The sequence below is a fragment of the Podarcis pityusensis genome (assembly GCF_964106645.2).
Source record: "Podarcis pityusensis genome assembly, chromosome: 9".
Taxonomy (NCBI): domain Eukaryota; kingdom Metazoa; phylum Chordata; class Lepidosauria; order Squamata; family Lacertidae; genus Podarcis; species Podarcis pityusensis.
Window position 1 is genome coordinate 31132485 of NC_138034.1, and position 13149 is coordinate 31145633.

The window sequence follows — 13149 nt, forward strand, 5'->3', positions numbered from 1 at the left end:
TAACAACGGAGGTACCTAGTGTTGGTGAAGGTTTATTCCCCCACCTCACCCCACTTCTTGATCCCAGCTCTCTTGCCATCCAGCAGCCCTTTTATAAGTTCGCTTACAGGGGTTGTTGGGAAACCCAAGTCCAAATGTGGAAAGAAAGGAAGGAAGCATTGCCCATCAACTTTGCGGGGGTGGTGGAGGTGCCCCCCTTAAATGTAATAGGGGAAAAGGGACCTGGGCCCCTAGGAGTTGGCACCTATGGGTGGGGAAGGAACCAGCTACTGCCCAGCCCACCTGCCAATGCTACCACCCTGGACCCTGTATTCTGAACCAATTGAGGTTCTTAAGTGCCTTCTGAAGGCTGCTCCACGCATAGTAATGCATTGAAGTAACCCAGCCTGGATGTTGCAGATTCATGAACAATTCTGGCAAGCTCTTCCCTTTTCCAAGGGTGAGCAAATCTAAAACACCGACTGCCAGGTGGGGATCCCATACGGAGGGATGCATCTAAAAGCTCTCCAAAGCAATGGACTGGATCCTTAAGGATCCTTAAGGCTGGGCAGACACTTTGGCTCAGGAATAGAAAACCACCACTCTTTCTTCTTAGCATAGTTTGCATACACACTCTACATAAAAGAACACAATTGGAGTTAAGTGGTGGTGTTAGAGCAAGGCTTTGGTTCCCCACTCAGCAGAATGACCAAGAGGGTCCCCCAAAGCAGCAGGGGTCACTTATCCCACTTCAAAGGAATACATACACCCCTGAGACCATTAAAGTCCAGAATCCAATATTACCAAAGTGCACCACTGAGGATGTCTGCAGGAAGAAAAAGACATTTCTCACTTTCGACGCAGGAGCTTTCACCCAAAACTCTGACTGGGCTCTCTGCCCTGAGCTGACCTGCATGCACCAACCTGCTCCTTGTGATTAATGGATGCTGCCTTCATTGGTTTTCCACCAACAAAAGCAGTATTTCACTGCAAGTGTACACCTTGCAGCAGTAATAATGACATATCCCCTCTGAGTTAGCTGCTCTCACTGTACGTTCTTGGCAAGGGGGGTGGGAGGAACCTAACGCACCCCTCTTAATAATTATTTGCATAGCAATTTCCTAAAGTCTTAAACTGTTGGGATGCAGAATTAGCATTTTTATGCTGTTTGCTGTATTATGCTAATGAAAATATATGCCGACATTTCACTGCCTTTATAATTGGCTTCTGCTAAATGGCAGTGCTGAGGTAGGACTGATAAGGGGAGAGAGAGGGGGTGGGCACTTTGGCACATAACACGAGAAAAGTTGTTGCAGCCTTGTGTAAGCTGATCTTCTACAGGAGACACCATTCCCTGCAAACGATATGCTGAGCTCTCGCCTGCCTGTGATATAAGTAGAATTAGAGCCCAAGCATGGGGGAGAGAAATAGGAGTGGGGGAAAGCCATGTATATGACCTTGAACTCTTGGAGGAAAGGTGGGATATGAATGTAACCAACAGGTACACTTCACTGAGGACCTGCAATCCAGGATGTCTCAGCATGGGCTATAAGCCCACTTCCAAGAGGGGAAAAATCATGCTTGACAATATTGGTGCAAACATCCTGTGGCTGTTAAGGGGAAGGGGTTGTTGTTGTTGTGTTAATGAACTGCAGGGTTCATGAACTACACACATAAAACCGTTCTGAAAATGCTTTTTTATATATAAAGAAAGTGTTTTAAAAAATACATTGAATTTTCCACACGGCTCACCATCGTCATCTACTGTCACATTGTACATTGCACTTAAAACTCACTTAAAATGTTTTATCTGCAGCTGTGTAGCTGAGTCCCAGGTGTTTTGTATGAATTCTGTTAATGGAACAATGCATTTGTGTTTATGTTTTTCAGTGTGTTGTAAGATGCTCAGAGACCTTTGGGTAGCAAGCGCCCTAACCCATCTAATAAATAACAACAACCAAACAACAGATATTTTTGGTGTCTGGTAAGATTTGCTGAATATTGCTTGTTCTGAAGTAGGGGTGGAGGAGGAAACTGTTTTTTAAAAGGTTTATATGTGAAATGTGGTGGGTCTGACCAGATTTAGCTTTCCCTTCATATCACCTCTTTGAGTGCCCACTTGTATATATAATAATAATAATAATAATAATAATAATAATAATAATATAATAATAATAATAATAATAATAATAATAATAATAATTTATTATTTGTACCCCGCCCATCTGGCTGGGTTTCCCCAGCCACTCTGGGCGGCTTCCAACAAAGATGAAAACTACACTAAAATGTCACATATTAAAAACTTCCCTGAACAGGGCTGCCTTCAGATGTCTTCTGAATGTCAGGTAGTTGTTTATCGCTTTGACATCTGATGGGAGGGCGTTCCACAGGGCGGGCGCCACTTGGCCTCTCGCAGTGAGGGAACCGCCAGAAGGCCCTCGGCGCTGGATCTCAGTGTCCGGGCAGAACGATGGGGGTGGAGACGCTCCTTCAGATATACTGGACCGAGGCCGTTTAGGGCTTTAAAGGTCAGCACCAACACTTTGAATTGTGCTCGGAAACGTACTGGGAGCCAATGTAGGTCTTTCAAGACCGGTGTTATATGGTCTCGGCGGCCGCTCCCAGTCACCAGTCTAGCTGCCGCATTCTGGATTAGTTGTAGTTTCCGGGTCACCTTCAAAGGTAGCCCCACGTAGAGCGCATTGCAGTAGTCCAAGCGGGAGATAACCAGAGCATGCACCACTCTGGCAAGACAGTCTGCAGGCAGATAGGGTCTCAGCCTACGTACCAGATGGAGCTGGTAAACAGCTGCCCTGGATACAGATTTGACCTGTGCCTCCATGGACAGCTGTGAGTCCAAAATGACTCCCAGGCTGCGCACCTGGTCCTTCAGGGGCACAGTTACCCCATTCAGGACCAGGGAATCCTCCACACCTGCCCGCCTCCTGTCCCCCCAAAACAGTACTTCTTTCTTGTCAGGATTCAACCTCAATCTGTTAGCCGCCATCCATCCTCCAACCGCCTCCAGACACTCACACAGGACCTTCACAACCTTCACTGGCTCTAATTTAAAAGAGAGGTAGAGCTGGGTATCATCCGCATACTGATGAACACCCAGCCCAAACCTCCTGATGATCTCTCCCAGTGGCTGCATGTAAATGTTGAAAAGCATGGGGGAGAGGACAGAACCCTGAGGCACCCCACAAGTGAGAGCCCAGGGGTCTGAACACTCATCCCCCCCACCACTTTCTGAACACGGCCCAGGAGGAAGGAGCAGAAACCACTGTATGACAGTGCCCCCAGCTCCCAGCCCCTCAAGATGGTCCAGAAGGATGTTATGGTCGATGGTATCAAACGCCGCTGAGAGATCCAGCAGAACTAGGAAACAGCTCTCACCTTTGTCCCTAGCCCGCCGGAGATCATCAACCAGTGTGACCAAGGCAGTTTCAGTCCCATGATGAGGCCTGAATCCTGACTGGAAGGGATCCAAATGGTCCGCTTCTTCCAGGCGTGCCTGGAGTTGTTCAGCAGCCACTCGCTCAATCACCTTGCCCAAAAATGGAAGATTTGAGACTGGGTGATAATTGGCCATCGTGGCTGCATCTAAAGATGGTTTTTTAAGAAGCGGTTTAATAACCGCCTCTTTCAGCGGGTCTGGGAAGGCTCCCTCACGGAGGGAAGCATTCACCACCCCACAAAGCCCATCGCCCAGTCCTTCCCGGCTAGCTTTTATAAGCCAGGATGGGCAAGGATCCAGGAGACAGGTGGTTGGCTTCACTCGTCCAAGCAGCCTGTCCACATCCTCGGAGGTAACAGGTTGGAATTGATCCCACGCAACTTGACTAGACAGGACTCTAGCACTCTCCCGCCCTGGCCCTGCTCCCACGGTGGAGTCTACTTCTTCCTGAATCTGAGCGATTTTATCTGCAAAAAACTTTGCAAAATCATTGCAGGAGATCATGTGGCCCGTACTGGGCCCAGATGTCGCAGGTGGTTCCGCTAAATTGTGAACCACCTGAAAAAGTCTCCTGCTGCTGTTTTCTGCAGATGCAATAGAGGCGGCGAAGAAAGTCTTCTTCGCCGTCGCTATCGCCACTTGGTAGGCTCGACGTTGAGCTCTAACCTGTGTCCGGTCAGATTCGGAATGAGTTATCCGCCACCGGCGCTCTAGCTGTCTCAACGATTGTTTCATTGCCCTCAGATCCGTGGAAAACCATGGGCCTGTCTGGGCTCCATGCAATCGGAGAGGGCGCTTCGGAGCCACACAGTCAATAGCCCTGGTTAACTCCACATTCCAGCGGGCCACCAGGGAATCGGCTGAAAGGCCATCAACATGGGATAAAGCATCCCCTACCACTCTCTGGAAACCATTTGGATCCATTAAGTGGCAGGGGCGGACCATCCGAATTGGTCCCACCTCCCTGCAGAGGGGATGGGTCGCAGAGAAGTCCAGTTGCACCAGGAAGTGATCTGACCATGGCACTTCTTTCGTTTCGCTTTTACTTAGTGTCAGATCACCAACATCCATAGAGGTAAACACCAGGTCCAAGGCATGTCCGCGGCTATGGGTTGGGCCAGACTTATTCAGGGACAGCCCCATGGAGGCCATGCTTTCCATGAAGTCCCGAGCGGCCCCTTGTAAGGTCGTGTCAGCATGGATGTTAAAATCCCCTAGGACAACCAAGCTAGGTGTCTCCAGGAGAACATCCGCCACAACCTGAAGCAGCTCGGGCAGGGAATCCTTGGTGCAGCGGGGAGGTCGGTACACCAAAAGGAATCCTGTACTGCCCCTATTGCCCAACTTCCAGAACACGAACTCGGAAAACTGGGTCTTTCCAATAGGACGCCTGGTGCAAACTAATGACTTCCTAAAAATCACTGCAACCCCCCCTCCCCGCCCACATGACCTGGGTTGCTGTGCGTTAAGAGAAACCTGGTGGACAAGCAGCGGCAAGGACAGGCCCATCTGCTTCATTCAACCAAGTCTCTGTCACACATGCCAGGTCAAGTCCTACATCCATGATCAAGTCATGGATGGCAGTGGTCTTATGAATCATTGACCTGGCATTGCACAGCAGCACCTTCAGGTCATGTGGGTATCCCTTGCTGATTCTAGTATCCATCCGGTCAGGACCAGACCCGGAGGCAGGGATAGTCCTCAGACAACAACTAAACCTGCCTCCTCTGTAATGACATGGTCTGGTCTTAGCGTAACTCCTCCTCCTACCCGTGATCACTGAGATCGGTTGTCCCAGTGCATCCCCCCCTGTGGAACATGCCCCAGCCATTTTGTTGGCTGGGACCCACTCCCCGGAAGCCCTGACCCCTCCCCTTAAGAACAAAATAACACCTTAAAAAACACACACACACCAATAAAACAATACAAACAAAAAACAGTAAAAATTACAAAAAACATAAAATCAAACAAATTCCCAGGCCCAATAAACATCCATCCCACCCCCACCCCCCCACCTACAAAAAATTCAAAAGAAAATTTTTAAAAACATTTAAAAAGCACTCTGCACCCCTCCAGCAGTAACAGCAACTGTCCTAGTGAGGCCCGTGAGGCCCTGCCCTGGGCCAGATGGTAAGTGGCAGGAAGGAGCAGGGCCCCCAGACACTCACACAGGAGAGTCCTCCTGGGCAGCAGAGCGCAGCAGTCCTTATGAGGCTTCAGGCCCCGCCCCGGGCCAGGTGGTAAGCGGCAAGAGCAGGGCCCTCAGACACTCACACAGGAGAGTCCTCCTCCATATGAGTGGCTCATTTTTTTTAAAAAACCAAAAAGCCTCTCTAATTATATCCAAAAATGTATGACAAAAATACATATTTTATACAGACAATATGCAAAAATAGTCTCATGCAGTAGTATGTTTCTGTAGCATAACTTTGTAAGCATTGATATGTAAGTATTTTTATACATTTATACGCATTGCTGTCTGCATCTCTGTGTACTGGTCACTTTAGGAAAGCTTTACCGTGTATGTGTATACTATCCATATAATATACGTATAATAAAGCATATATGATGTGAGAATTGTTTGTATTTTTAGCAAAACTTTAAAAAACAACAACACCTTGCCTCTTGGCAAGATCAAGAATCAACAATGGGAACAGGAAAAAACCTGCGTAGGTAAGCTCAACGTTGATACTTTCCATTCCTATTCTGAACAGTGAGTTGCTGGCACAGCCTCTTTCTGCCCTTCCTACTGCAGGCCTTCCTGCCTTCTGCCCTACCAATCCCAATGGGCACCAGCCACCACTGTCAGAGCTCCTTATTTCCTACCAGCTTTTCCTGTGAAGAGGATGAAAGAGATGACAAGGGGTGAAGCAGAAAGCAAGTGAAAGAACCATAAAAATAAGGGATGTTGAGATCCCAAGGGCGGCAGGAGCCATTGCTGCTGCTTGGATTGGCAGGCTTTGGGTCATATACGGGTGTATGAGCAGGGCCTCTGCTCTCCAGAGTGCACTGATGAACTGACGCTAGATCTCAAGCACAGGGAACAGTGTCTAAAAAGGCATTTGTCACTCATGCATAATTAAGACACATACTGCCATGTCTGGTTATAATTACAGATCAGGCAGCTGTGAATGTGAGGAGCTTAAACAAAGGGAACAAAAAAAAACAAAACTAAACTGCACTAATAAATCCAATTGTTAAAAAAAAGACAAGAGACGGAAGAGATGATGATGGGTTGCCTATATAATGTACAGTGGTACCTCGGGTTACATACGCTTCAGGTTACATATGCTTCAGGTTACAGACTCCGCTAACCCAGAAATATTACCTCAGGTTAAGAACTTTGCTTCAGGATGAGAACAGAAATCGTGCTCCAGTGGCGCGGCAGCAGCAGGAGGCCCCATTAGGTAAAGTGGTGCTTCAGGTTAAGAACAGTTTCAGGTTAAGTACAGACCTCCAGAACGAATTAAGTACTTAACCTGAGGTACCATTGTATCCTGAGAAATGGTGCTTGTGCACTGAAAGGACCATAAGCTGAGCCAGCATGGACCCTGCCATTCCGTCCACACAACAAAATGCACAATAGGCTCTGTTTTTCCTGGTAACCTGATCTGAATTCTTAGTTGAGCTTTACAGGGCAGAAGAGAGAAGGCAAAAAGGAGAAGTCAGGGAGAATTTCCAGCCAAGAGCTGCCTTCCCACCAATGGTGGAAGGTGTCAGCATGGCTACAACTCAGTTGTACGGTTTCTTTCCCATATGCACACCATTTTATTTCTCGCCACCATTTCATCATAACTTGAGGGTTCACAGATGGCAGCATGAACTGTGTTTGGAACGATGCCAGAAGATATGAAAAAAAAAATTGCCTATGGTATCAGTGCTGCCACCCTCAGCAGAAACTGGTTTTTCAGTTCGTGAATACCTGTAAGCGTGTCAGTATCACAAAAGAGCACGGGAGGGGTGTATTTTCCTCCACCAACATTTATGCTGAATGATCCGCCCCTGTGCTATATTTGATTTGAACTTAATAAACCAGCAGTTACCTTTGCTGTGAATTACAATACAGTATACACGTCCGTTTGACGTAGTTTCAAAATATATATGGTTGCTTTCTTTGATGGTGCTCACCTAAGCAGTGCATAAGTGACAATGAAGTGACATCTGATAAGAATATTACACACATATACTGCCTGAAGGAGATAATTAGATCTCTAAAGTACCGCCTTTGTTGCTGTTCTGGGTTCTTAAATGGCAAGGGAACAGGGAGTTCAGTACAACGTTATCTCTCTTGCAGTGTCCAATCAAAGCTTCATATATATCAGGGCACAGTGGATAATAACAACACCAGTCAAATGTAACAGATAAAACCAAGAGACATGGCTACAGTGGTAGCACAAAATTAAGGCTGACTTGCAGCTAAAATGGTTGACTGCAGACAAATGGTAAATTATAATGTTTAGGTTTCTTCTCAAAGTTTCAGACTGGCTAAATTCTGGGGCTGAATCCAAGCTTTATCCATCTATTCAAATATGCATCTTTATTAGTATTGTTGAAGAGAAGGCCATGCCTACAACATGCTTTAACATACAGTAAGCCTGCAACTTGTGCACATTTAACTTGTGTACATTCAGATTTATGCGCTTGGCAAAATTATATATATATATATATGGCAGAAAGAGGGAGGGGTTCCGGGGGGAAAGACTACGGCAATCTCACCTGTCATTGAACCCAATGTGTTTTGACTATACACGATTTTGGCTTTAGGCTCTATCCCTGGAACATAACCCCCAAATAAGTTGCAGGCTGACTGTATCTTATTTCATTTAACTTTTTTAGTATTTCATTATCCTTTAGATCTTCATGCATTAGCTGAATGCCAAATTAGGTGAGACAATGGCGAACTATAAGTCAGGCTGTTCCATATGAAGGACCAAGGGAGGGGGGAACAGTTGGTTGTCCATTTTGAAAAACAGAAAATGGGGGACAGGGCTAAGCACTCACTTAACCTCTTCCCATCTGCTTCGAGACACAGCATTTCAGCGTCCTTAGGCTTCTTCATAACCATTGTCTTTTTTTTTTTTAAATAAATTTTTATTAATTTTCCAAACACAAAATAAAAAAAACAAACAATACACAATACACCAACATACAAACATATAAACATGTATAATTTCATAGCCATTTTTTCATAAACCTTACTTTCCGGACTTCCCCATACCTCCCCTTTTCTGCATCCTTGTTTTATATTTCTTCAGCAACTCCTCACAACTAAATATTCAATTCAATTTCTTTTAAGTTCTTCTAATATTGTTAATTACAGCTGCAATTCTCTGTTTCCCAACCCCTTGACATTTTAACATTCCTGAATTTTACAATGAGTTCTAAGATAAACTTTGAATTTCTTCCAATCTTCTTCCACTGTCTCTTTCCCCTGGTCACGGATTCTGCCAGTCAACTCCGCCAGTCCCATGTAGTCGATCACCTTCGTCTGCCATTCTTCCAGTGTGGGTAGTTGTTGTGTCTTCCAATACTTTGCTAGAAGAATCCTTGCTGCTGTGGTCGCATACATAAAAAACGTCCTGTCCTTCCTTCTCACCAATTGGCCGACGATGCCCAGGAGAAAAGCCTCAGGTTTTTTAGGGAAGGTCCATTTAAGAACCTTCTTAATTTCATTATAGATCATTTCCCAAAAAGCTTTTATCCTCGGACAGGTCCACCAAAGGTGATAAAAAGTACCTTCAGACTCGTTACATTTCCAACATTTGTTATTGGGCAAATGATAAATTTTTGCAAGCTTGACTGGGGTCATGTACCACCTATACATCATTTTCATAATGTTTTCTCTTAAGGCATTACATGCCGTAAATTTAATACCGGTGGTCCACAACTGTTCCCAGTCAGCAAACATAATGTTATGACCAATGTCTTGTGCCCATTTTATCATAGCTGATTTCACCGTTTCGTCCTGTGTGTTCCATTTCAACAGCAGATTATACATTCTCGACAGATTCTTAGTATTGGGTACTAACAGTTCTGTTTCTAATTTTGACCTCTCCATCTGGAAACCTATTTTCCTGTCCTGTTTAAATGTCTCGTTTATCTGAAGATAGTGCAACCAATCTCGCACTTTGGACTTTAATTTCTCATAACTCTGTAATTTAACTTTTTCCCCATCTTGTTCTAAAATTTCACAATATTTTGGCCATTTAGACTCCATATTAAGTTTTTTCACCTCTTTAGCTTCCATCATGTCTCCCATCATTACTACTCTATAGTCTAGATAGTCCATTAAAGTCTCATGCAACTTCTTGAAGAATTCCGCCTTCCCATCATTTGGTGCATAAATTCCGACTATCAAGATTTTTTCTCCTTGAACTTGTATTTCAATTGCCAGGTATCTTCCTTGTTCGTCTTTAAATATCATCTTTGGAGCCAATTTTTCTTTTGCATAAATCACCACGCCTCTTTTCTTAACTTTGTCTGATGAAATAAATTCTTGTCCAAGTCTCTTGTTTACCAATAATTTCCTATGTGTCCTGGTCACATGGGTCTCTTGTAGACATATTAGGTCTAATTGTTCTCTTTTCAAAATATGAAAAACTTGGCGTCTTCTTCGGGGAAGGTTCAAACCATTACAATTCCAGCTAAGAAGTTGCAGAGACATTTTGTTATTAAGTACCTGTTCCTCCGACTGCTCCTAACTTTTGTTCGTCTTCAGATGGTGGTATGAGTCCAAATGACAAGTTTGCAATGTCTGTCACTCCTTTTTCTTGTATTGTTGTTTCTACTGTTCCTTTCTGCAAGTCCTCCTGATATCTCTCCAAAAACTGTTCTTTATCTTGAACTGTTCTTATTTTGACCTTCCTTCCTTTGAAGTTAAAAGACAATCCTTGTGGAAACTCCCACCTGAAGGGTATGATGTTTTTCTTCAGCAGGTAGACCAAATCTTTATAGAAGGATCTCACCTCCAAGATGTATTTAGGGATATCTTTAAAAATTTGTACTTGACTATTTTCAATCTCCAATGCCTTTTGGTAATGCAAGTTCAATATTTTATCTCTTTCTCCTTTGGATCTCAATGTGATCAAACAATCCCTTGGCTTCTTACCTTGCCTCCTGCCCAGCCGAAAAGCTGTTGTTATTTCAAGTTCTTCTTCCTGCAGCTCCTCTTGCCAAAATTCCGTAAAGTTCTGTGTGAGGAAGTCCACAAGGCTGTCTCCCTCACTCTCGGGAACCAGTCTCAATTTCAAATTTCTCTCTTTTCTCTGTAATTCCAGCAAAGATAGGGCTGCATCATGTTCATTCACTTTTTTTGTAATCGGCACAAGCTCCTCCCTTGTCTCCTCTGCAGTATTTTTTGCACTTTCAGCAATCTTTCGTGTTTCAGAACTTTCTTGAATTAATTTATTAATAGATTCTGTATTAGATGTTACACTTGCAGTATTCAAGTCCAATCTTGCTGTCAGTTCTGTCAATTTTTTTGAATTTTCCGTAGATAGCTTTGTCAGTGCTTCTAAAGAGTGGTTTATTTTGAGCAGTGCCTGTGTCATTGAATCCATAGATGCTGTTGCCACTTTTTCCTGTGCAGCTGGTGGTATGCCGGGTATTGAGCCCCTTTTCTTTTGTGTCTGTTTTGCTTTGGATCTAGTTGTTATCTCTTCTGCTGGACCACTCATATCCTCAAGGTCGTTCTCACAGGAAAGACTTGCAAGTGGAAAATCCCACTGTTTCTTTTTCACTGTAACAGTTTCTCTTTATACCCTCTAGAGGGAGCATTTAATTGTATCCAAGTGAAAAGAGAAAGAACAAGGAAACATAGAGCAATCAACAAAAAATCCAAGAGTCCACAGTAAAAGTTTCTGTCGCACTTTTTCTGTATAGTCACAAGTTCAACAAAGTAATTCCATTAAAGTTCCGTAACTTTGTCTCAGACAAAACCCCAACTTTGTATCCAGTCTAAACTGACAGTTCACTTTCCCGGTGCCTTACTCAGGCAGTCCGTCCTGGGGATTTGGCAGTGGAAGATGTTTTTTTCCTCAGTTAATTTCAGGCAGATTAACAGTGTCCAGTTTTCTTCCCCCCTTCTCCTGCTTACTGGGGGGAAGTTTAAGTCCAATGTCAGGTTTGACAGCTCAAAGATAATTTTCTTTCAAATGCAGCTTTACTCTTTCGTTGCTTTAATTGCCATGCAGATCGGGGAGGCAGACTTCCTTAATTTATGCCTTTCCCGTTTTCAGCCAAATTTCAGGATTTAAATTTAAATGTCCCGTTCAGTCCCTCCGTCTTACTCACGGGGTTTACAGTCGAATTTCTGGTTCAGGAAGGAATCGGCGCTCTCCGTTCATGGCGACGCGGCTTCACTCCACGGGCTGGGTTGCGACTCTCAGCACCGCGCTCACCCCCGATGCCGCTCCGTAGCCTTTAAAAAGGCTCTTTCACAGTACCGGGGGGCGCAAAAGGTGCCCACCGAGTCTCCTTGTTCACAGGCTTCAGCGCCTGTGATTTTAGGGGTCCCCCGCTCGCCGTAGCGGGTCAGACCCAAGCTCGCGGAGCAGTCCTCCTCCGGAACTCGAAGCGAGGACCGCCATTAAACGCTGGCGCCGACCGGAAGTCTCCTTCATAACCATTGTCACTATCTTGTTACATGCATCTGTGTCTAATATAGCTTCTCCACCACCCCACCCAAGGCTCCCATTAATAAATCCTCTTAGGCCAGCCACAGAATTAAGTTGTTTACTTAACTGCAAATCTTCGCCCTCTCCATCCCTTTTCAAAAGTGTGTTCTGAGCTTCTCTCCAAACAAAAATAGAGAAGTTTGCTAAAAAAAAATCTTATTTGGTATGGTTAGCATGCATATTAATAGCTCAAGGAGTCTTTTAGTACTTCTGCCTTATCTTTGCACACTGTGGAATTAGCATATCAAACCTCTGCTTCTCTTACATATGTAAAAAAGTTGGTCTTCAGCAGCAGCTTCCTGCTGTTGTTACTTTAAAGCTGTACCGCAAACATATTTAGCCTGGATGTTTCAATCAGCCTTTAAGCAAGATTATTTCAGGAAGAGACTTTTAGGAAGATTTTACTTAGCTGAAAAAGATGCATTTGGCCATTGCTAAAAGTAGAGTGTAGTTTGTAATCTTGCAATTAGTCACTGCAAAATGCACCCCAGGGGTGGTGAAGTGGATGCAGTGTTGGACTGGATTCAGCTCCACTCTCCACAGGCCATTTTGACAGGCAGGCCACTGAAGTCATATACTTTTATTGTTTATCTACTCTGCAAACACTTTTCCATCCCAAAATGGGAAAGTTGTAATTCCTTTTCAGTTTGTATTCTTCAAAGCCAGTGCTATTTTTTCTAGAAAAAGAGGTATCAGAACTCACCATGAACACCTCCCTCATTCTCTTAGAATGGCAATGGCACCCATCTGAGAGGTGCCAGAACTGAGTTCCGGCTGAAAAAAAGCCCTGTTCAAAGCATGTTTTTGTCCATAGCTCAACACAGTCCAAACTTACTTTCTAAGTTTGATGGCCTTATTATGTGCAGGTAATGAACATGTATGAAGTCTGATCTGACCCAAAATTGTAAGGATGTGAGCAGTGAGCCAGAAAGTCCCCAACTGAAATTGCATGTGCAAAACCCTAAAAACAAGTCATTGTGCTTCAATCTCTAATTTACAATATGGAAATTATGCTGGCCGACCTTGCAAGGCTGTTGT

At 44.5% G+C, this 13149-nt stretch overlaps 1 protein-coding gene and 1 long non-coding RNA gene across 11 annotated transcripts in view; one reads left to right on the forward strand and one right to left on the reverse strand.

The window, feature by feature from the left end:
• The window catches only part of LOC308485770, a 111841-nt gene that overhangs the window by 85359 nt on the left and 13333 nt on the right, over positions 1–13149 (forward strand). For 4 of the 6 annotated variants that reach the window (XR_013990743.1, XR_013990744.1, XR_013990745.1 and 1 more), the window contains 2 exons: positions 1870–1963; positions 6030–6109. This is a non-coding gene — a long non-coding RNA (uncharacterized lncRNA). Of the gene's footprint in view, positions 1–1869; positions 1964–6029; positions 6110–6552; positions 6568–13149 lie in introns of those variants that run through there. The other 2 variants (XR_013990748.1, XR_013990747.1) reach the window with 2 other exon arrangements.
• The window catches only part of GALNTL6 (polypeptide N-acetylgalactosaminyltransferase like 6), a 504553-nt gene that overhangs the window by 41258 nt on the left and 450146 nt on the right, over positions 1–13149 (reverse strand). The window lies entirely within an intron of this gene.